This window comes from Myxine glutinosa, chromosome 9 (assembly GCF_964187855.1).
Source record: "Myxine glutinosa chromosome 9, kmMyxGlut1.1, whole genome shotgun sequence".
In the NCBI taxonomy this organism is placed as follows: Eukaryota; Metazoa; Chordata; class Myxini; order Myxiniformes; family Myxinidae; genus Myxine; species Myxine glutinosa.
The window spans coordinates 72322055-72345770 of NC_136269.1; the positions used below are offsets into that span (position 1 = coordinate 72322055).

The window sequence follows — 23716 nt, forward strand, 5'->3', positions numbered from 1 at the left end:
TATAAAACATATGGACACTGCAAGGACTTCCAGGAAAGAAGTTGGAATTTCAAAAAAGTGTATCTGGGGTGAATTAGCGGGGGTATAAAAGATCAAGGTTTTGGATGGTGGAAGATAAGAGATGGTGGTTAACAGCTGTTTTAAAGACCTGGAGGGAGGGGTGGGATTGAAGGGAGTGGGGGAACACAGTTCGCAGGAGGGTTGAAATTTAACGGAGGTACTGGCATGAAACAGCAAGATTATACATGCTCTACAACATGCAAAACAAGAGGGTTGCTGGCAGATCTTGTGCGACCTGTCGGAACATTTGTGGGACAGAGCACAGAGAGAGCTGGGGGAGCAAGGCTGGAGAGGAGTCGGTAGAAGACAGAAAGACCACCAACCTGCCTGCGGTGAGTGAGTGAAAGGCCCTCGGAGTTAGCTTCATCGCAGGAGATTCCAATGATTCTCAAAGCTTTGGTTTCAACAGCGTGAAGCCGAGCTAGCTGTGAGGCAGGAGCACCCGCCCAGAGGGGGCAACAGTATTCCATTGAGCTGCGGATGAAAGCCTTGTATGTGGTGAGGAGCTCAGGTGTGCCAAGGAAGGACTTCGCACGATGGAGGATGCCCATTCGGCGACTGGCTTTGGAGGCCAGATTTGAAATGTGGTTTTCCCAGGAAAGATCATGGCAGATAGTGAGACCCAAAAGCTTGAGTGACAGAACTTCTTGGAGAGGATTATTCAGAAAGTGGATGTTATCTCCTGATTTAATGATGCCATGCACACATTCAAGGTACCCATTGTCAGAAAGCTGTGTCCATCGAAGGTCATGGGTTAACACACTTAAAAAAGAACCCAGGAATCGTTCAAGACAAAACGCTTGACTGTTCTGAAGTGGCCAGCAATGAGTCCAGATCTAAATCCCATTGAACACCTGTGGTTAGATCTGAAAACAGCAGTTGGGAGAAGGCACCCTTCAAATCTGGGAGAACTGGAGCAGTTTGCACAAGAAGAGTGGGCCAAACTGCCATTAGAGAGGTGTCGGAAGCTCATTCATGGCTACAGGAAGTGTTTGACTGCATTTATTTTGTCCAAAGGCTGTGCTACCAAATATTATATCTCGGGTGTCAATAATTTTGTCAATGCCATTTCTTTTTATTTTCTGATTTAAAAGGATATATTAAGTTCTGAATCAAAAACAAAGGTTCTGTAATATTAACAGTGAAATAAAGAACTGTGGAGATCAAATACTTTTGTCAATCTCAACTTTATTTTCGAGAAAATTGTGTGTTTTTTTGAAAAAAGTGCAAGGGTGCCAATATCGTTTGCCTCAGCTGTGTGTGTGTGTATTAGGGTGGTCCACAGATATATGTAATATTTAATACTATTAAAAATCCATGCTCCACAAGGCTGCCGTTGTTCCTATGTTTATAAAGATCATATGAACCAAATATGAGGTCAATTGGAACTGATTTAGAGGTTGCTCAAAAAATAACATTTTTAATTTATCCTGTTTTTTTCAGATGGCAGAAACTCGCAGCTCTTCCACAGTTTGGTTACTGGGCAAGTCTGAAAAGGAAATAATATGTGGGGGACTACTGACCAAGGGACACACATTGCAGAAAATGGTGTACCATCACATACAAGAACACCATACAGTTCGTGAAAGTGCCAAACTTAGTGTACAAGCTGTGTGTGCATACTGGGAGAAAGCACGAATTCCAGTGCAGAGAGTAGATTCCTGTGAGCACCAACTTTTGAAGTTGTATGATGCCTACAAACTGGTAAAGAAAAATAGAACCTAGATATTCGAAAACTATAGAGTGAAGGAGCAGATGTTCAAAGATGATCTTCAATCCCTCTTCGATATCTCACCAAATGATGCGCTTGAGAAATGACGAATGAAGAAGACAAAGCATTCCTTATCATGCCGCGTGAGGATCCCTCAAGTTCACGTATGGGATCTGTGGACAACACTCTGGCAGTGAAGGAGAACAGAAAGCGTATCAGGCTTGAGAATGAAGATACATAAAAGAAAGAAGAAACATGCTGCTGAGACTCGAACAGCAATGCAATCTGTTCCATCAACATCGGCTGTGGTTGATGATGATGATGAGTCTGAGATTGAAAGCCCTGATTCAGGGGACAATGAATTCAAACTCCAAAGTCCATCTTCTGCCAAACAGGTGAAAAAGGCTCCCATCAAGGTGATCACTCCAGCAATAGTGGCAACTCTGGACAGAGTAAATCTCTCAGATCAGCATGCTATGTTTGTGGCCAGTGTTTTGCACAATCTCTTGGTCATACCATTGAAGACAAGTGTAAGCCAACAATCTATCTATAATTCCAGTAATCTCTGTGTGTGTGTGTGTGTGTGTGTCTGTCTGTGTGTTTGTTTGTCTGTGACCGCTGTTTCTCGACAACCACGGGTCCGATATACTTGAAACTTGCCAGGTATATTGCTGGGGACCCGAGGATGTGCCTTTTCAAGGTTTCATATTAATCGGACAATTACTTACCGAGATATGTCCAAAAAACGCTTCAACCAATCAGAGAGCAGCGAACTAGCGCGTGTGCCGAACGTGGCGGACACACTCTGCCTCGGATGGCACATTTGAGAGCGTATTCATTTATTTCACGTTTGCAAACTATGTTGGCGCTATGTTGGCGTTAAACGATGTTTTAAAACTAATAAAAACGAATTTGCGATTCATTCGCTTTCCTGCGCGTTTGTGTACGCGATGGCGATTTCTTTACCAAACTCCGGAAGCCGTTCGCTTTGGACCGAACCATTTCATGTAAATAGAGGGGGGGGTTCTGTGGTCGTTGCGAATGGACCAAACCATTCATGTAAATAGAGGGGGGGGATTGTCACTGTACTCGCAAGCCGTTCGCCGTTCGCTTTGGCGTTGCGAATGGACCAAACCATTTCATGTAAATAGAGGGGGGGGATATAATTTTAGATAGATATATAGTACGGGCATATATATAGTACGGGCATGCCCTAGTAATAAATAATTTGAGTAATTGAAAATATATAATTATCTATGAATTGATGTATGATGCTAAACATTCTGTATCTTATTATTCATTAAAATTTTTCAACATTTTGAGCAACCTCTAAATATTGTCCAATCAAGCTCAAATTTCACCACAAACTACTTTCTTCAATAGGAATAGGGGCAGGCTTGTGGGGAAATTAAAATCCAATCTTCAAATTTTTGGACCACCCTAACACTCATACAACAGTTGGTTTTTTAATTGATGTAGATTGATTTCCCACGAGGTAAAAAAAAAAAAATGCAGTCAATAAAGTACGCCTCTCTGGACACTAGCAAGGCATAGGGACAAGATGGCATTCCTCCTCGTGTCTTGAAGGACTGTGCTTCATAGCTTGCCGTCGTGCTTGCTCATTTGTTTTGTTTTTGTTTAAAAACCCAAACTTTTCCTCGTTCCTGGAAACATGCCTTCATACAGCCTATTTTAAAGAAATGTGATCATTCAAACTATTGTCCTATTGCTCTGACTTCTGTTATTTCCAAAGTCTTTGAATGTCTTCTCAATTTCCGTTTCCTCATGAATCTTGAATCTCACAGTCTTCTCCATGACCATCAATATGGCTTTCGCAAGGCAAGATCTACCGGTGATTATCCTTTCTTACATTACGAATGTCTGGGTCTCTTCTCCGAGAGACCTTGGGGAATCCTTTGTTGTAGGCCTTTATATCTGAAAAGCTGTTGACAGAGTTTGGCATTGCAGTTTGATATCCAAGCTTCCCTCTTTCGTCTTTCCTCCTTCACTCTGCTCTCTCATATTGAGCTTTCTCTCTGATCGCTCTATCTCTGTAATTGTTGATGGTTCAACATCTCGATCCTTCCCTATCAACAGCGGTGTCCCTCAGAGGTCTGTTCTGTCTCCAACACTCTTCCTTCTTTTTATCAATGACCATCTTTCTTCTACAAATGACCAAATGCACTCATATACTGATGACGTTACATTCCTCCATGGTTTCCCCATTTGCCCCATCTTCCCTCACTCAATCTGCATCTCGTTTCATCACAGCCAACTTTTTTAATTCGGATTTGGGCAAGATTTCCCAGTGGGGCAACTGTAATCAGTTTAACTTTAATCATCATCATACTAAAATACGCCATTTGTGTCTGTTGATTTTGTGACGCCAATACATTCCGTCCTTACTTATCCAATCTCAACCAAACTTGACAGGATGACCAAGGGTTACATAATGAAGGTTGTAGCGCATTCATTTGCACTCCTCCCCAAGGGGGTTTTCTCCCCCGAGCGGGTTTTTGCCGCCATTGCCGTTTATCGTGGCGTTTGTCCAAAGAAGAAGAAGATTCATCGTGGCGTTTTTCCAAAGACGCTTTGAATAACAAAATTAATGATAATCGCATATTGTTAATGTTATTACAAAACAATATTAATACCAATAATGTCCCACTTCCCCAAGGCGTTTTTCCTGCAGTGATAACGTGTTTAAATAGCTTTATCGTTATAATGGCGTTTTCGTGTGAGCAACGACTTCTACAGGAAGAAAAAATATTATAAACCACAAACACGTACAGTCACGTGAAAAGTAAGTACACCCCATGTAAAGTTTTGACTTTTTCAACATCTTTCAACATATTTCAACATACAGCTATTTGATCTTCATTTCAACAATATTGATAGATAAAGGTGATATAATGTAACAAATATCATGAAACATTTACATTTTGTAGTCCATTGTATAATTTAAATAAACATAAATGCAAATTTTGCATGTGGAAAAAGTAAGTACACCCTTGACTCTAATAGGTGGTATTGCCCCCTTTGGCAGAAACAACCTCAAGTAGGCGTTTCTTATAAGTGTGTACCAGTCTCTGACATCAACTGGGAGAAATTTTTGCCCACTCCATGCAGAATTCATTCAGCTGTGCGATGTTTGAGGGGTTTCTTGCATGCACAGCTCGTTTCAAATCCCCCCACAACATATCGATGGGATGTAAATCCGGGCTTTGACTTGGTCATTCCAGAACCCTCCATTTCTTTCTTTTCAGCCATTCCTTGGTGGATTTACTGGTATGTTTAGGGTCATTGTCATGTTGTAAGGTCCACTTTCGGTTGAGTTTCAACTTTCCGACAGATGGCCTCACGTTATCCTCAAGCACCCTCTGGTACAATGAAGAATTCATATTGGATTATATGATGGTGAGCTGCCCAGACCCTGATGCAGCAAAGCTGCCCCAAACCATAATATTTCCACCACCATGCTTTGCAGTTGGTATCAGGTTCTTGTGGTCAAATGCTGTCTTTGGTTTTCGCCAAGCATGTCTTCTTGTACTGTGGCCAAATAGCTCTACCTTTGACTCATCTGTCCAGAGCACATTGCTCCAGAGGTGCTGGTCTTTGCCTAGGTGTTCACTGGCAAACTTTAGTCTTGCCCTGATGTTCTTTCTGGACAGCAAAGGTTTCCTCCTGGCACACCTCCCATGTAGATCAAATTTGTGCAGCCTCTAATGGTAGACTCGTGCACTTTGACATCAACAGTGGCAAGAGCTACCTGTAGGTCCGGTGATGACATTCTGGGGTTCTTAGAGACTTCTTTCAGCATCTTGCGGTCTGCTCTCGGGCTGAACTTGCTGGGGCGGCCTGGCCTGAACAAGTTGGCAGTTGTTTGGAATCTTCTCCACTTGTAGATGATCTTCCGGACAGTCGAATGATTGATTTCAAATTGTTTGGAGATCTTTTTAAATCCCTTCCCAGACTCGTAGGCATCTTTAACCTTCTTTCTGAAGGCCTCAGAGAGCTCTTTTGATCTAGGCATGGTGACGCCGCACACTTCAACAACAAAGAGCAAACCAAGCTAAACGTCTGAGGTTTAAAGAAGACAGGTTCCACCAAGATCCTCTCTAACGATGTTCGTATCATTTGCACCTGAGCTGGTGCACCTGATTCTAATTTTAGGTATTTGAAGTAGTGATAAATGGAGTGGTGTACTTACTTTTTCCACATGCGAAATTTGCATTTATGTTTATTTAAATTATACAATGGACTACAAAATGTAAATGTTTCATGATATTTGTTATATTATATCACCTTTATATATCAATATTGTTTAAATGAAGATCTAATAGCTGTATGTTGAAATATGTTGAAAAAATCAAAACTTTACACGGGGTGTACTTACTTTTCACGTGACTGTATGATTTGCTTTTTAAACAGTCACTAATGCTCTTCATAACACTAAATGTAGAAATTTGGAGGAATCCCGACATCCATGAAGTAAGGTTTACTTACAGAACTGAGCGAAGATCTATGGTACGCTATATAACCCACAAATGTTGAGTTCATTGCATGGCCCTTTCTACCACTACCGTGGCATTTTTCATAACGAACTTTTGAAACTCGCTCCCGCTGTTTAATACAAAACAAAGGGAGGAAGACCGGGATGTGCTCATTTACCAAGCAGCGAGCTAACGCTTGCCAAGCCAGCCGTTCCTTAACGGTTTTTAATTGAGTGCTTGCTCGAATTTGTCATCAACACTTGGTTGTCTGCGACATAAGGGTGAAAGGTGCGAGGAGAGCTCGGCGGGTGAAGTACCAACCGAGAATGAAGGTGTGGAGGTTGAAAGAAGTGACAGTAAGGGAGGCATTAAAAGAGAGGCTGAGTAGGGTAGAGGATGATGTGGTTGAGCTTGAACGTGGTTGGATGTCAATGAAAGATAGTCTGTTGGGAGCCGTTGTTGAGGTATGTGGATGGACAAAAGGACCACCGAGGCACTCGGAAACATGGTGGTGGGATGATGAAGTTGGAAAGAGGATTGACAAGAAGAGGAAGAAGTTCAAGGAGTGGCAGAAGACGTAGGGTACTCGCGCAGAAAAAGCAGAGCATGAAAGTTATAAGGCAGCCAAGAAGGCTGCAAAGAAAGAGGGAGCAAAGGCGCAGGAGGCATGTAGGAAAATGTTCGGGGAACGCTTCGATTCGTAAGAGGGTCAGAGAGCGGTATTCAGGATTGCGAAGCAGATTGCAAAAGAGAGGTGTGATGTGATGGGGGTGAGTTGCTTGAAAGATGAAGTGAGACAAATCGTTGTGGACCCAGAAGGAATTAAAGGAAGATGGAAAAGATATATGGAAATGCTGTTGAATACAGAGAATGAATGGGATGGCAACATAGAGAGTAACCCAGTTTTAGGACCGGCAGAGAAGATAACTGAGAAGGAAGTTGAGGAAGCGATAAAAGCAATGAAGAGTAGAAAAGCGGGAGGGCCGACGGGAGTTGTGGGAGATATGTTGAAGGCAGCAGGAAGTTGGGGTGTGAAGAGAATGGCAGAGATCTGTGATCTGGTGGTGAAAGAAGGCCGCATTCCAGTGGATTGGGAACTGAGTACCCTCGTCCCTCTATACAAGGGGAAAGGTGACCCTCTGGAGTGTGGCTCATACCGAGCGATAAAGTTATTGGAGCATGGAATGAAGGTATTGGAAAGGGTGTGGGAGAGGAGGATAAGGAAGAAGGTGAAGATCGACGAAATGCAGTTTGGATTTATGCCAGGAAGAGGAACGACAGACGCGCTCTTTATTGTGAGGCAGTTGCAGGAGAAGTACATGGAGAAGAGGAAGAAGTTGTTTCTTGGGTTTGTTGATCTGGAGAAAGCATTCGATAGGGTTCCACGCGAAGTATTGACATGGGCATTGAGGAAGTTAGAAGTGGAGGAATGGTTGATCAGAGTTGTGATGGCAATGTACAAAAGAGCGTGCACAGCTGTAAGGACGAAGGACGGGAACAGTGGTGAGTTTGAGGTGAAGGTGGGAGTGCATCAGGGGTCGGTACTAAGTCCACTACTATTTGTAGCTGTGATGGAGGTGCTGGCTCAGAATGTAAAGGAGGGTTTACCTTGGGAGTTGTTGTATGCAGATGATCTGGTGTTGATTGTGTAAAGTATGGATGGACTGAAGGAAAAGATGAACAAGTGGAAGGAATGTGTGGAGACAAAAGGTCTGTGAGGTGAATATAGGAAAGACGAAGGTGATGGCAAGTGGTAAAGCATGTGGTGAGGTGGAAAGAACTGGGAAGTGGCCATGTGCTGTGTGCAGGAAGGGTGTCGCTGTGTGCAGGAAGGGTGCCGTAGTGAACTCCATTCAATGTACAATGTGTGCTGAGTGGGTTCATCAAAAATGTAGTGGTCTGAGAGGGTCATTAACCAGTGTGGCAGCTACATTCAAATGTAAGGTGTGCACGGAGGGAGCTGCAGATGGAGGAAATGTTGAGTTGGATCTTGGAGACGGCGTGAAGCTGGAAGGTGTGAAAAGATTTTGCTACCTCGGAGACATGCTGAATGGAGAAGGTGGATCAGACTCGGCAACGGTTGTTAGAGTGAGATGTGCATGGAAGAAGTTTCGGGAACTGAGTGGCGTGCTGATGAGGAGGGGAGTGTCGTTGAAGCTGAAGGGAAAGGTGTATGCTGCATGTGTGAGAAGTGTTATGATTTATGGGAGTGAGACATGGGTCATGAATGTAGAGCAGCAACGAAGGCTGGAAAGGGTGGAAATGCGAATGGTTCGGTGGATGTGCGGAGTATCGTTGAGAGAGAGGAAGACAAATGATGAATTGCGAAAGATGATGGGAATAGAGCCTGTGATGGATGCTGTGAAGAGAAACAAGTTGAGATGGTTTTGTCATGTGTTGAGGAAGGATGAAAGTGACTGGTTTAGAAGAGTGATGGAAATGAATGTAGAAGGAAGTAGAGGACGGGGAAGACCGAGAAAGACTTGGCTAAAGATGGTGGAAGAAGAAATGCGGGTAAGGGGGTTAACAAGGAGAGATGCAGAAAATAGGGCAAAATGGAGAAGATTGTCATGGGAACTGCAAGACTAACCCCCGCTCTCGCAGGGAAAATGCATGTTGTTGTTGTTGTTGTTGTTGTTGTTGTTGTTGTTGACCCATGGAAGAGAGGGAAGTGACAGGACAAAAAGGCTTTCATCTCCGTATGTAATTGTGCTTATGATTTCTTTATTGACCCACACAGTTGTGTGTTGTGAGAATACCATTAATTTCCAATCCTTTTCACTGTTTGTGAAGTAATGCCATTGTTGAGTGCAATTGGGACTGACCTACTTATTTCATATGCAAAATTCAGGCATATTGAAACCCCCTCTCAAGACTCTTCCATCTCTATCCCCCCTTCAAACTCATTTATCTTCCCTCACTGTCCCCTCTTGCCCCTCCGCCCTCAATTTGCTGTCTTAAATTCTCTCTTTCAAGTCTTGTATCGACTTTTGTTTTCTCCTTCATACCCCATTGCATAATTGGTGGCAGTGATACTTTAAATGCTTCACATGAGTTGTGCTTAATTTGATTGAGACTGTCCTATTGTCTGTGCTTAATTTTTTTTCTTTATATTCACTATCCACTGCATATAACTCTTCGCACACAGGCTCTAGTTTCCTGTGCATTCTAACTGCATCTGGCACGCCTCTCTAATGGATCCATTAGTCGCCGGGGCTGGCGGCCTCACACCATGGAATTGCTTAGCACCAGCATCTCGTTTCCTTGATAGACTAAGAATTGCCCATTTTGTGCATCCCACTGTCTCCAAGTCCCCGCAATCCCAGAACCCTGCTTCGTTCCACCTACTTCACATTCCAACAGAACTATTTGTTCTGTTCCTCGAGACAATTGGGACAATGTGCATGTTTTCACTTACCCACATTGGCACAATGATGTAGCTTGAAGAGCACCTCTTAATGTGGAGAAACATAGATGTCCTACATTGAAATTTAATAGCATTTTGTTGTTTGTAAAGCAAAGTTGATGGTCGGTCAAATACAGAGTCAAAAATGATGACACTTGACCTTTACCCCTTATATTTGGATATGTATCCTTTCGGGCTTCAGTTTCAAATACTTGCATATTCAACAAAATTCAATGCATGTAGTTTTGTATTGTGCAGTCCAAGCATGCATTTGTTGTGGAAATTTATTCCAATTAAAATCGATTCAATTGGGTGAAGTGAAATTTTATATATTATGCACTTGGAATTGTGGATAACGTATTGGCCAAGAATCGAAGTGAATTACACCAAATATCTCTTTTTTTCCATGTTGAACACTGCTGTGCTAAGGGAAGGGGGGTGGGGGGGGGGAGGGGGAGGGAAGGGTTGGCAGGCAGAATAGCAGGCAGGTTTGCGCATTCACCTTTGAGCTGTCTTGCTTGGGTTTGAATCCTGACCCACCTTTAAACTCTGAAGGATCCGTCTGCCAGCACTGATTGTTGCTGGACTTTATAGCTCTCGCTGTGTTTTTTGTGAAGAGTAACTGGGTTATCGCCTTTACCCTGAACAAATTCCAAATTGCTATACCTTCATCCCAGTATACTACATCGGACTGGCAACACATTCAAGATCATTTCTAGCTTAGAAACATTTCTGGACTTGTCGCGATAAACCAGAGCTCTGTAAAGAATCTTGGTTATCTAGTTCCGTCAGGTCATGGTCGACTACTGGTGACATTCATGAACAGATCTCTCCAAACATTCTTATCCTGCACTGCTTCTCGAAGCTCTGGCAAGAATAGCTTGGTTAAAACCTTTACCCCATCCGTCCAGCACATACAAGTCTACCTCTTCCTCTTCTTCCCTCACCAATATCTAGCATGGTTGACTTATCCAGACTTTCGTTTTTGGCATGCATTACGTGTCCAAAGAATGACAGTTTCTGTTTTAGCATCCGTTCTTCTAATGTACTTCGTGGTCTAATTAATTTATGCCTTGATTTGTTCGTTCCTCTTTAAATCCATGGACTACTTAAAGGGGAAGCCAAATGCTCAGACCATGTCGACGCTAATCTATTCTTTGATAACCGCCAAAATAGACTTGACTTTTTCCAATTTCCAATTTATAAAAGTGCGTAATTTTGCTCTTAAAAGTCAAAATCCTCCTCCTTTTCTTCTTTATGATTAGTCGTGAGGTCACACCAGGAAATCGACCACCATATCCGTGCAGTACGATTTAACCCATTACCACTAATACGTCGACCACCAATAACAGCGAATAATTTTCGAATTTCTATAAATATGCCGGGTGAATGCGTACTCTAGCAATACAAACCAAGATGGTTTCATGCCACGCCAATGGCAGAAAGTGTGCCAGAAATTGGTTTGTCTCACATACCTGTGTAGATTGGGACTACAAAATGTTCGCTTTTGTGCTCGGAACATCGTACATTGCACTGTTATGAAACAACAGAGATGGCTGTAGATCTTGTGATTATCCGCCACGATTGCGAGATATTATCCCCTGCAATAAAGCCAAAGAAACAGCCGTCGCTCAAAACTAGCACCCATTAATATTTCTTCTGAAGTAAGAGAACTGATTTAGCAATTAATACAAAATCCCTGATGAACCATCAATTGAATGGAAAAACACAACCTACCAATCTGTTGTAAACATGCGACCGGCACTTTCATCTACACTACTGACATCGCCATCTTTACCAACACCATGTTCGTCTGAATCACTCGCACAAGGCTCAAAATGATATGGCTCCATAATTCCCCCGAAAGCGTTTCCATCAATTTTGTCTCCAATAGTTTCTTCAAAATCCCACTGATTAGTAAGAACCTTCAGAGTTACAACAGACTAAGAACCTTCAGAATTACTAATTGTCGTGAAAATCAAGCGCAGACACGACCTTCCTCTGGGTAGGCTTTAATATCATTTAGATCGGCAATATCTCCTGTAACAATACATGCAACAATAGGCATTAAATCAGAGCATTCAAGCACAGCAAAGGTAGCTTCGATATAACAATGGTTAACGCAGCGCAGCAATTGGGGGCGTACATACCATTCAACTACTGGATAATGTCACAGTGAGTCCCGCCGAAGTGTCCGCACGCCCCGTGTGTCCCGGGTCTTATAGACGGCCCCTTTCGTGGCGAGCACCCCCTGGGTTCACCTTGGTATAATTTCACTACATTCTCCCCGTCGTTAAAACTATACTACCGCTCGGCAGTTCGCAGGCAAGCATCAGCAATAAATGAAAGGGTTACGTCAATCCACGTCAGTCGGTCCACCCGTAGCGGTCGGGGCGGCGAACCTCCCTGCCAGTTCGTGTTCGGAATCTACCGGGCACGGCGTCCCCTAGCCCGGAGTCCCCCGCGTCGGAATAGCCGCCGGAGGTTGGAGTCGGAGGGGGCGCCCCTGCGCCTTCGGGCACGGGAGCGGGGGACGACGGGAGTAACAGTGGTAGTTCCATAGGGGAAGCTTCGATAGAGTCCATAGACTCGTAGACGGGTTCGTCGATATCCCTGTCGTCGTCCCCACATGGGGCGAGATGGCGTACGGAGACAGTAGACTCGCGGCCATCCGCCGTTAACACGCGGGCATGCTCGGGATTAGCCTGGAGGACCTGCACCTTGTCAACAAGGGGGTCGTACTTGCTAGTGCGAACCGCTCGTTTTGAGATAGGCGGGCCCCGGTTCAGCGAGCCAGCTGGGTAAAGACTGGATACTGCCGGAGCTTCTAGGGTGGTGGAACAGTCGTTCGTGAGGAGTCTGGTTGGTGGCAGTACATAGGAGAGCCCGGATCGAGTTTAGAGCGGCAGGCAGCGACCACGCCCATTTATCGAGGCCTCGGCCGAGGGTCCGAAGGCTTAGCATGACGGCCCGCCATATAATCCCATTAAAGCGTTCGATCTGACCATTAGCTTGGGGCCGGTACGGGGTGGTGTAGCTCGAAGCGACATTATTTTGGAGCAAGTAGCCCTTCACTTCCTGGGACAGGAACACCGCACCCCGATCGGTATGCACGTAGGCCGGATACCCGAACATAGAAAACAAATTCTGCAGGCACCGAATAACCGTGGCAGCCGACATATCCCCGCACGTGTAAGCAAAGGGGAATCGGGAATACTCATCGACGATAGTGAGCAGATAGCGAGAGTTGCTCGACATTGGCAGCGGCCCTTTGAAGTCCATCGCCAAGCGCTCCCACGGTCTAGTAGCCCTAACGAGTGTCCCCAGGGGAGGGCTATAGAAACGCGGTTTGAGTTCCGCACAGACCGCGCAACCACGGCAGATGCGGCGGATGTCCTCCATCGAGTACAGCAGATTGCCCGCGCGCACAAAATGCGCGAAGCGCGTTACCCCGGGATGACACATAGTGCTGTGCAAAGTGCGCAGCCCCTCCAAAGATACGACCCCCGCGCAAGTGGCCGGCCTCGATAAGGCGTCAGCGACCAGGTTATCCTTCCCCGGGCGGTATTTGATGGTGTAGCAGAAGTCGGCGAGTTCGATACGCCAACGGGTGATTTTCTCATTCTTAATGCGCTGAGCATGTAAGGTGTCGTACATAAACGCAACACTCTGTTGGTCCGTGATAATTTGGAAACTCCGCCCAAGCAAATACGAACGCCATCGCCGAATAGATTCGACGATCGCGTACGCTTCCTTTTCGACGGACGAATGCCTCCGCTCGGCGGAGGTGAGAGTCCGCGAGAAGAAAGCCACAGGGCGGCCTCCTTGGGAGAGGGTCGCCGCTATCGCATGATCCGAGGCATCACTCTCCAAAACGAAAGAGGCACTCTCGTCAATCGTTGCGACAGCGGCGCCAGCAATGTCGACTTTAAGGCCCTCGAAGGCCGCCAGGGCGGCCGGGCCCATGGGGAAAGTGTCGCAGGCCACGAGGGGGCGGAGCTTAGCGGAGAAATTTTGCACCCACTTCGAGTAGTGGGCGAACAGCCCTAGAGCGTGTTTCAGCGAAGCCCGATCGCTAGGCGGAGCCATATCGAGCAAAGGGCGCAGACGCTCCTTATCCGGAGAGACGGAGCCATGGGTCACGGTGTACCCCAGAAGGTCTACCGTGCGTAGAGAGTATTGACACTTCGCCTCATTCATGGTTAAGCGATATTTCCGCGCGACCTCGAGGAAGCGTTTTAGATTAGCGTCGTGATGCGCCTGGTCGTACCCACAAACCGTAAGATTGTCCAGATAGACAAAGACATCCGTCAAATGCTCCTTCGCAACGAGGTCATCCATAGCTCTCTGAAAACAAGCGACGCCGTTCGTTACCCCAAAAGGAAGTCTCGTGAACTGGTACAACCGCTGACCCGATTCAAAGGCTGTAAAGACGCGATCAGCCCTAGAGATGGGGACTTGATGATACGCACTACGTAGATCGAGAGTGCTATAAACGGAATACAGGGCCACCTGGCGTACCAGGGCTTCCATCCCCGGTAATGGGTAGGCATCCAGCTGTGTAAAGCGATTAATCGTTTGCGAATAGTCGATTACCATTCGCCTGCGGTGAGCCTCACTCTGCACCACTAAGACTTGGGCCCTCCACGGAGACCTACTGTGTTCTATGATACCGTCCTTCAAGAGCAGGGCCGTTTCTTCCGCAATGAATTGCGCGTCCGCGCGAGAGTAGCGCCGCGATTTGATGGCTACAGGGGTACAATCAGTGGTCAGGTTGGGGAACAGTGAGAGTGGCTCCATGTCCATTTGAGCGAGGGCACACACAGCGAGCGTGTCCGGCCCTCCGAAGTCCATCTCTAAACGACCATGCCGCTTAAGGAAATCAAGTCCTAACAGAATGTCAGCGCATAAGGCCGGTAATACCATGAGATACACGTCCGGGAACGTGCGTCCATTTATCACAAGTTTCAATCGACACGCCCCTTTTGTGCTCAACCGAAGTCCCTGAGATGCCATGAAGATCCGGCGGGTTGTCCCGAGAACCGGCCACCCATGTTGATGCACAAGACGCTGATCAATAAAACTATCCGTGGATCCCGTATCAATTAAAGCTTGCGCAACAACGCCCGCGACCGTGAGCGGAATGAAGGCCTGCGCTAGGCCGGCAGACCCGGCAGGTATAGTTCCGGCCGGGCGAGAAGATCGCGCCTCGCGGGTGGATCCCACGCCGGCTGCAATCCTTCGGGCCTCAGCAGGAGCATTGAAGTCAGTTGGCTCTTCGGTAGTTTCATTTGCCAGAGTGGGTGTGGAGTAGTCGTGAGAGCAGCCTCCAGATGGCGCTCGAGCCACGGGAGAAAGATCTCTGCCATCTGCAGAGTCATATGCCAGAGCGGGTGCATGTAATTCGCAAGAGCTACCGCCAGATGGCGCTCGAGCCACGTGAGAAAGAATTCTGCCATCTGCAGATTGACAAGCCAGAAGGGAAGCTTGTAATTCGCAAAAGCTGTCATCAGATGGCGCTCGAGTCACGTGCTGCGTTTGCCGCACTTCGAGAGGCATTTCCAAAGTGGGTGCATGTCGCTTGTTTGAAGGAGGCGTTTGAAAGCCAGTCAAGGTTAGATGCTCTGTGACCGGTCGCGTTCGCGCCATTTGTTTCGGCGGCCCGACGTATCTCACCAAGGTCGGGCGAGAAGCCAGAGGCCCGCGAGGAGGAGAGCGGCTCATCAAAGCTGTGCAAGGCGCCCCGTCAGGTGCTCGATCCGTTGGCTCAGCGATGAGCACATTCAAGGTCGCTCGGGAATGCGTGCCCCGGGCGGCCTTTCTGCAGACTTTTGCAAAATGGCCTTTAGTGGAGCAGAGGTGACAAGTCGCCTCTCGTGCCGGGCATTCAGACCGGGGATGCTGCCGATTGCCACAAAAATAACATTTTGCATACCGGGCAGGCCGTGGCCGGGCAGCGGCAGCTGCAGTGAGGCCGGATGCGGAGTCCGCTTCCGGAGCACCCAGGGACTCGGCCGTCGTGGTGGTCGGGTCCTCCTCCGTATCCTCGGCGATGGCCCTCTCGGGTCGCGCGAGTTGCGAGGTCCCCGCCACGACTCGTGGGTGATCATATGCGGTCAATTGTTCTCGAGCATCTGCATAAACGCGTGCCAGCCGTAGTGCCTCTGTAAATGTCAGCTCCGCGACCTCCAAGAGACGCAGCCGCAAGACTCCAGAACTAATTCCGGATATGAATGCATCTCGGAGCAAATCGTCCTGCACTTGCTCGTGAGTCCGGACGTCCTGCACGCAATCTGCCAATAAGTAGCGCAGCTCCTGCGCAAAGCGATCGATCGATTCAGACGGTTGTTGCCGTCGCTGAGAGAGTTGATGCCGGCCGTGCACAGCGCTCCGTTTCTTTATGTAAAGGTGCTTCAGCTCGTCCAGGGCCGTATCATACGTCTCAAATCGAGAAATGGTCTTGTACACAGTGTGATGGACCTTGGACTGTAAGACGGACAGCTGTATCTCAGCGGTTGGCTCCGTCTCGTGAGCAGCGAAGTAATTCCGCAGCGTGTTGAGCCAGTGAGCAAACTCCGATGCAGATCCTTCAGCTTGAGGGTCGGCACCGAGAATCGGAACCACGATCATCTTGTGGTCAGCCATGGCGAACTAAATGATATTAAATGTCGTGAAAATCAAGCGCAGACACGACTTTCCTCTGGGTAGGCTTTAATATCATTTAGATCGGCAATATCTCCTGTAACAATACATGCAACAATAGGCATTAAATCAGAGCATTCAAGCACAGCAAAGGTAGCTTCGATATAACAATGGTTAACGCAGCGCAGCAATTGGGGGCGTACATACCATTCAACTACTGGATAATGTCACAGTGAGTCCCGCCGAAGTGTCCGCACGCCCCGTGTGTCCCGGGTCTTATAGACGGCCCCTTTCGTGGCGAGCACCCCCTGGGTTCACCTTGGTATAATTTCACTACACTAATGATGGTGGAATTGGTGTCGGAATCCGAGCTCGGCATGCACGGTTCTCTATGTAAAAACCGCCATTTGGATCAAGGTGAGTTTATAGTGTGTCATCACTGGCGAAATATAAAACTGACATTATAGTGCTTTTGTCAACACTTTGTTATTGGCAAAACCAAAAAAACATTCCCTTCAAATTGGACCATAATTAAAGATTTTCAATTGTTTTCAATGTTCTTCCTTTCTTCCTTTTTCACTGTCCATGACTGGCATCCACACATTGCAACTGGAAATACCAGAACATTCTCCAGCCTCCTCTGGGTTTGTGTTGTCACATCTTTGTCTTTCCATATATTTGACAAAAGTGACTGCTGTTCGACACAACGTTCACTGTCTATTAAGTTATCTCGCACATTCTCCACTCACTTCAGTCTTAGAACCCAGGAAGATTCAATTTTTCATATGATCGTCTCCCAATCTGAACACATTGATCTTCAGTTGACAAGGTTTTAGTCTTTTTTTTTTTAGGTTTAAGTAAAGACCAGCCTTTTCACTTGCCTTCTTCAAAGTCTGCAGCAGTTTCATCAAGTCTTCTTTACTTTCTGCCAAGAGAATGATATCATCAGCATACCTTAGAGTTGTCAAATGTACCCCTGTTAAACCCCTTTTCCAATTCCAAACTATTCTGTCTCTCTGTACTCTGTTCTTACTCTTGCTTCTTCTTTAGTGTACATGATTCTTATCAGATTTATGAGGTGCTCCAACATCCTCATTTCTCTCAGCATAATCCAGATCAATTTATGATCAACACAATCGAAGGCCAAGGCCTCAGGTAGTTTTCCAATTGCTATAATACAGACTTGGCATTTAATATGGAATATTTTTTTTTTTCTTGACTTGGGTTTACTTTCTTAACTCAGTATATCAATCTGGTGAGTTTATTTTACACTTTGGTGATTTATTTGTTAAAAGAACCATGTCACTGATTGTCTGTCGCAGCAAGAAGTCAACAACAGGATTATATCACAGGTGGCGTGGCAAAATGTACGGACAGGTGCATTTGACGATTGGCTTCACAGTCGGGTATACAAGGGTTGTTGCGTTCTGTATTAGTGGAAAACAACTGCTGCACGTCTCCAAAAGTTATTGCCGCTTCCTCTGGAGATGGTCCGTCAACTCGACAATGCTGTTTGTCATGGAGTGGTGGCTTTACGAAATTACGGCATGAAAGAGCGTGCTATTGCTCGGCAGTATGGCATCACTCAAGGTCAGGTGTCAAAGATCCTGAAACGAAATGCCCAGAGGGGTGTCCCTACTCCAATACCGAGGCCAGGACGTCCCCGCAGAACCACAAGGAGGGATGATCGCCAGCTGCACCGGTTAGTCCGCAATGACCGTACCAAGTCAGCTAATCGGCTTAGGGCTGAGTGGCAGCAACTGACAAATGTGCCTGTATCCAGAAGGCTAGTCAACCAACGACTGGTTCAAGCAGGCTATCGTGCCAGGCGTCCCCTGAGAAAGCCACGCCTCACCAGACAACAACACCAGCGCCGATTGCAGTGGGCCAGAGAGCACCGTCAATGGCAGCCAGGACACTGGAATCACGTGATCTTCAGTGACGAGTCTAGATTTCTGGTCTATCGTCAAGATGGCCGCGTCCGAGTGCGCAGACAAGTGCATGAAGCCAACAACAAAGATTATATAGTGCCAAGAGTCAAAGCTGGAGGTGGTGGGGTGACCGTTTGGGCTGCTTTTCATGCAGGGGGGCAAAACTGACCTGGTTGTTCTGAATGGAAACCTGAACCAGTTCAAGTACAGGGCCATTCTGGAAGAAACATTGCTTCCATTTGCTCATGCAGCCTTTTGGGAAACTTTGTCTTCCAAGATGACAATGCACGGCCTCATCGTGCTCGCATGATCCAACACTTTCTTGCTGACCCTGGTGTGGAGCATATGGAGTGGCCTGCCATGTCCCCGGATATGAATCCGATAGAGAACTTGTGGGCAGAATTAACGCGTCAAATCGACCACTTGGACCAGCAGCCGACCTCTGTGCGTGAATTGCAGCAGGCTATTGTCACTGCATGGCAAGCGATTCCTGTCCAAACCTTGGCAAATCTCGTGAACAGCGTGCCTCAACGTGTACGTGCTCTCCTGAATGCTCGTGGGGGTTACACGAAGTACTGAACTGTAATTTTACTGTCGGTAATCCCAGTCGTAATTTAACTTTTGTTTTTGTTAAAAAAACATTTGGCTAATGTGCAAAATAAAGAGATACTTCTGGAAAACTTACAGAAGTTTAACACAGTACTGTCCATGAATTGAGTTCGATATCAATTTACATCACTTTCAAGGATCAATTTATTTGTTTCGAAATGTCAAATGTGGTTTTTGTTTCTTTTAAAGGTCACATTAACAAAATCTAGAATAATTTCAACATAATTCCAATGAACTTTTGGTTCTAAGACATCTTGAAAAGTAAGTTCACCCCCACAAAAAAATATTCCATATTAAATGCCAAGTCTGTATTTACTGTATAAAACAGAGATCCACATTCCTTTGATATTCCCTTGCTTTTTCGATGATCCACCTCAGAGTTGAGATTTGATCTACAGTACCTCTTCTTCTTCTTCTGCAACCTGCTTGCTCAACAGGCATTTTTCGCTTCATGAAGTCTTCTATTCTGTGTTGAATGATGTTTAGTAAACCTTGCGATCATGTGAAATCAAGTCAATGGTTTACAGTTTTTTTTTACATTCTCTTGCATTCACTTTCTTTGGCAATGGTATGTAGACTGACTGCTTCCATCTTTTCGGGCATACAATATTGCCTCAGATCTGTGTACAGATAGATCTTAAAATTTAGATTGCCTCCTCATCAACGACAACCCTTAGATGCAGGGCTGGGGTCTCTAAGACCCAGCAAGGTTTTTGTTTTGGTACAACTATGTCATATAAACTTTTTCTTTGCATTTGCCTCATTTGTGGATGTCAGCATTTAGCTGCTTAATGTCCATGCTTGATCCGCCTTTGGTCTTCATCTTTATTCTTTTCATTTTCTTGCCTCTTCTGACAGCCATTTAGCCTACTTCTTTTTGCTTGCTTTTGTGATGTTGTTTTTGGCCTCTTCTTTTACAATGTCTTCAACATTGTGCTACAATACAGGACTCAGAAAAATATGGGAAATACAAGAAATATCCATGGATGTGAGGTGTCAAGTTCCTATCATTTCCTGTTAATGGAAGGGAGAGGCAGCAGTCACAAACGCACACGAGCACAAGCACGCACACAGGCAAACACACATGCACATGCATACACTTCTCATTTTAGCAATAGATGCAAAATTCTGATGCAATTACCTCCGCCACCTGGTTATGTATTCGCCCTTGTTTGTCTTTCTTTCTTTCTTCTTTTTTTGTGTACAAGATCGAAGCTTGTGTAAGAGCTAACATTAATCACATAAAAACAAACTGACACATAAAATATAAGATAAAGGGAGCGGGAGACAAGATGGGGAGAGAGGGAAGCACACAAGTATGACAGCAGAGAACAGGGACATCGGGAGATCTGTTGGAGGGAGAGGGCTTTGGGAGAGCGGGCATGGGAAGGGGTTGAGGTAGAAAACACATGGACACTGCTAGGACTTCCAGGAAAGAAGTCGGTATTTCAAAAAAGTGGATCTGGAGTGAATTAGTGGGGGTAGAAAAGATCAAGGTTTTTGATGGAGGAAGATAAGAGATGGTGGTGAACAGCTGTTTTAAAGACCTGGAGGGAGGAGTGGGATTGAAGAGAGTGAGGGAGTTTGTTACAGAGGTGGGAGAAAAGAGGAATGAAAGAGTGAAGGTGAGCAGAGAGTCTTGATTTTGGCAGTTTCACCAGAAGAGGTTGCTGGCCGATCTTGTGCGACCTGTAGGAATATTTGGGGGACAGAGCACAGACAGAGCTGGTGGAGCTAGGCCGGAGAAGAGTCGGTAGAAGACAGAAAGACCACCAACCTGCCTGCGGTGAGTGAGTGAAAGGCCCTCGGAGTTAGCTTCATCGCGGGAGATTCCAATGATTCTGAAAGCTTTGGTTTCAACAGCGTGAAGACGAGCTAGGTGTGAGGCAGGAGCACCAGCCTAGAGGGGAGAGCAGTATTCCATTGAGCTGCGGATGAAAGCCTTGTATGTGGTGAGGAGCTCAGGTGTGCCGAGGAAGGACTTCGCACAACCGAGGATGCCCAGTCGGCGACTGGCTTTGGAGGCCAGCTTGCAAATGTGGTTTTCCCATGAAAGATCATGGCAGATAGTGAGACCCAAAAGCTTGAGTGACAGAACTTCTTGGAGAGGATTGTTCAGAAAGTAGATGGGAGGGTTGTCCAGTCGGTCTTTTCAGAGACACAGTGAGAGTGAGATTTGTCAGGCTTGAAAGACATGTTCCACTCGATGTTGTATACAAAAGAAAAAAAAGAAGTGTTGCACAATTTATTTTTTTAACATGTTTGTTATCATAGAGAGAGAGGTACAGTATTTAAAAGAAGCTACAGATTCATTATCAGCACTGTCTTAAACCAAAGATAAACTGATTCTCAGTACAACTACAAGTCAAGGCCCAGACTTCCGGTAGAAAAAATATCTACTTGTACTTTGGAAAATACGGTGAGAGTAAATATCATCATTTTAAAAATCGATTTTAATCCCACCCAGTACATCCACAAGCCCCGGATCATACCGGTGTACAGAAGCACCCAAACCATATACGGTGTCTCCCTCCAACCCTGTTGTTGTGCAGAGGTCCACCCTAGCTTTCTCTCAGGTAGTTTTCCAAGCATTTCTGGCTTCTGTTGGAAGATTTGTGAGCCATTTTTAGTCGCACGCATTATCAAATTGCACAATCTGATCACTGTTTCTCTGGGTTCCAAACAAAATAGATCATGTGCGCTGAGCATTCTGGGACGGATTACGTCAGCCATTTTGAAAGTCGTATATTTGTCTGGAATTCTGTCAACCAAGGGTGGATGCGCAAAACGGTTTTTATGCCTCCGCCGAGGAAGTCGCCAGAGGCGTAATGTGCTTCAGGTTGTCCGCCTGTCTGTCTATTCGTCCGTCCGTCTGTGATAAGTTTTCATTACCGAGATAATTTGAGAACGACTGAAGGAATCTGTCAAACTTGGGACAAGTGTGTATAATGATGATTGTGGTCAGGAGGTCAAAGTTCAGAGGTTGATTGATTGTTGATCGTTGATTACGTAAAAATTCTGTTACCGCACTAACTTGTGAACCATTGATGGGATTTTGACCAAACTTGGTATAAGTATATATTATGATGAAAAATTGAACTGGGTAGATTCAAAATTGGTACGAATATGTATAATAATGTGGGCAAAGACATATAGGTCAAAGTCGTGATGTCAGTGCCGTTCTGGGGGGGGGGGGGGGGGGGGGTGAGGTGGGAGGTATTTTGGTTATGCAAACACATTGCTATGTGCCCAATATATGAGATACACGTTTTTTATCGGTTTGCTTGGAGGCCATTTTGGGATCCGCCATTTTTAGCCGGGGGTAATCATTTTGCGACTTGCCTCTTCTTGTTGGGTTCGGCATGCTCGAAAACCCCCGTGTGCCAAGTGTCATGCTTTCTGCCAGAAGTGCACTACTCTGGTGTTTTTTGGCACATATCCGCTCCACTAAAACATGTGAAAGTATTGTAAGGCATTTGATTTAAAGTATTGCACTCCACTAAAACATTTACCTTGATCTTTTCTACCCCCGTTAATTCACCCCAGATCCACTTTTTTGAAATTCCGACTTCTTTCCTGGAAGTCCTCGCAGTGTCCAAGTGTTGGAGAGGAATGAAATATACCTCTACCACCCCCCACCCCCCTTCCCATGCCTCCTCTCCCCAAGCCCTCTCCCTCCCACAGATCTTTCGTTGTCCCTGTTCTCTGCTGTTGTACTTGTGTGCTTCCCTCTCTCTCCCCATCTTGTCTCCTGTTCCCTTTATCTTATGTTGTATGTGTCAGTTTGTCTTTTTGTGATTAATGTTAGCTCTTACACGAGCCTCGATCTTGTATACAAAAAAAAAGGAAAAAAAATGTTTAATCTTTACTGCATTCTAGCAGGGGTACCTGGTGTTGCCCGTTGCTCTACGAGTCCTGTTGGCATTTTGAAGAAATCAAATTTTGTTGTTTTTTAAACTATTTTTTTTGGTGTGGGCCTCAAGGTTTTTATTTTCTTTCACCTTTCTCAATTTGACTCGTAGCTTTGCCACAGGGAGTTAATGATCTATCCCACAGTCTGCACCTGGCAGAGTATTGGCAGGTTTCACAGCACTTCTCCATATTCTATTGATTATAATGTAGTCTAGCTGGTGAAGTCCACGTGTGTAGTCAGCGCGTGGATTGCTTGAACCACGTATTTGCAATTACGAGCTCATTCTCCACACAGAAGTCTAGCATTCGTTCCCTTGACTCAATTTGGATATCTTAAGTCCATACTTTCCTGCAATCCCTGGTGCTCCTGCTTCTCCAATCTTTGCTTTCCAGTCTCCCATAACAATTGAAATGTCTCCTTTCGGCACCTGTTCTATCAGTTCCTGCAAAACTCCTCCACATTTTCTTCATCTGCTATAGACGTTGGAGCATATATCTGAATGATGGTGGTGTTCACTCAATGTCCTTTCAACCTCACTAATATTAACCTATCATTGACTGGATTGTATCCCAGTACTGACCCTGCTATCTTCTTATTGAAAATCACTGCCACTCCATTTATTTTTAAGTTTAGTGACCAGAAAAGAACACTTTTTAGCTCACCTGGAATGAAGTTCAGGGGAGCTTATGCGATGGCGCGTCGTCCGTCCGTCCGTAATCACTTGAAACATCTTCTCCAAAACCGCTGATGGGATTGCGACCAAATTTGGCATAAATTATATTTGTTGTGTTGTAACTAAAGTTTGTTCACGGCATTAAAAAAAATCAGGCCCTGAAGGGGTTTACGGGGATGGTTATCCCCCAAAATAGGTATTTGCTTTCTTCTCAGAAACTACACAAGCAGTTCCCATGAAACTTAACCACAGCCTTCATCACTCGTGATGTACCAACA

The 23716-nt window shown here is 45.6% G+C and overlaps 1 protein-coding gene across 1 annotated transcript in view; it reads left to right on the top strand.

The window, feature by feature from the left end:
• The window catches only part of PSMD1 (proteasome 26S subunit, non-ATPase 1), a 398075-nt gene that overhangs the window by 293821 nt on the left and 80538 nt on the right, over positions 1-23716 (top strand). The gene's annotated exons all lie outside the window — the stretch shown is intronic.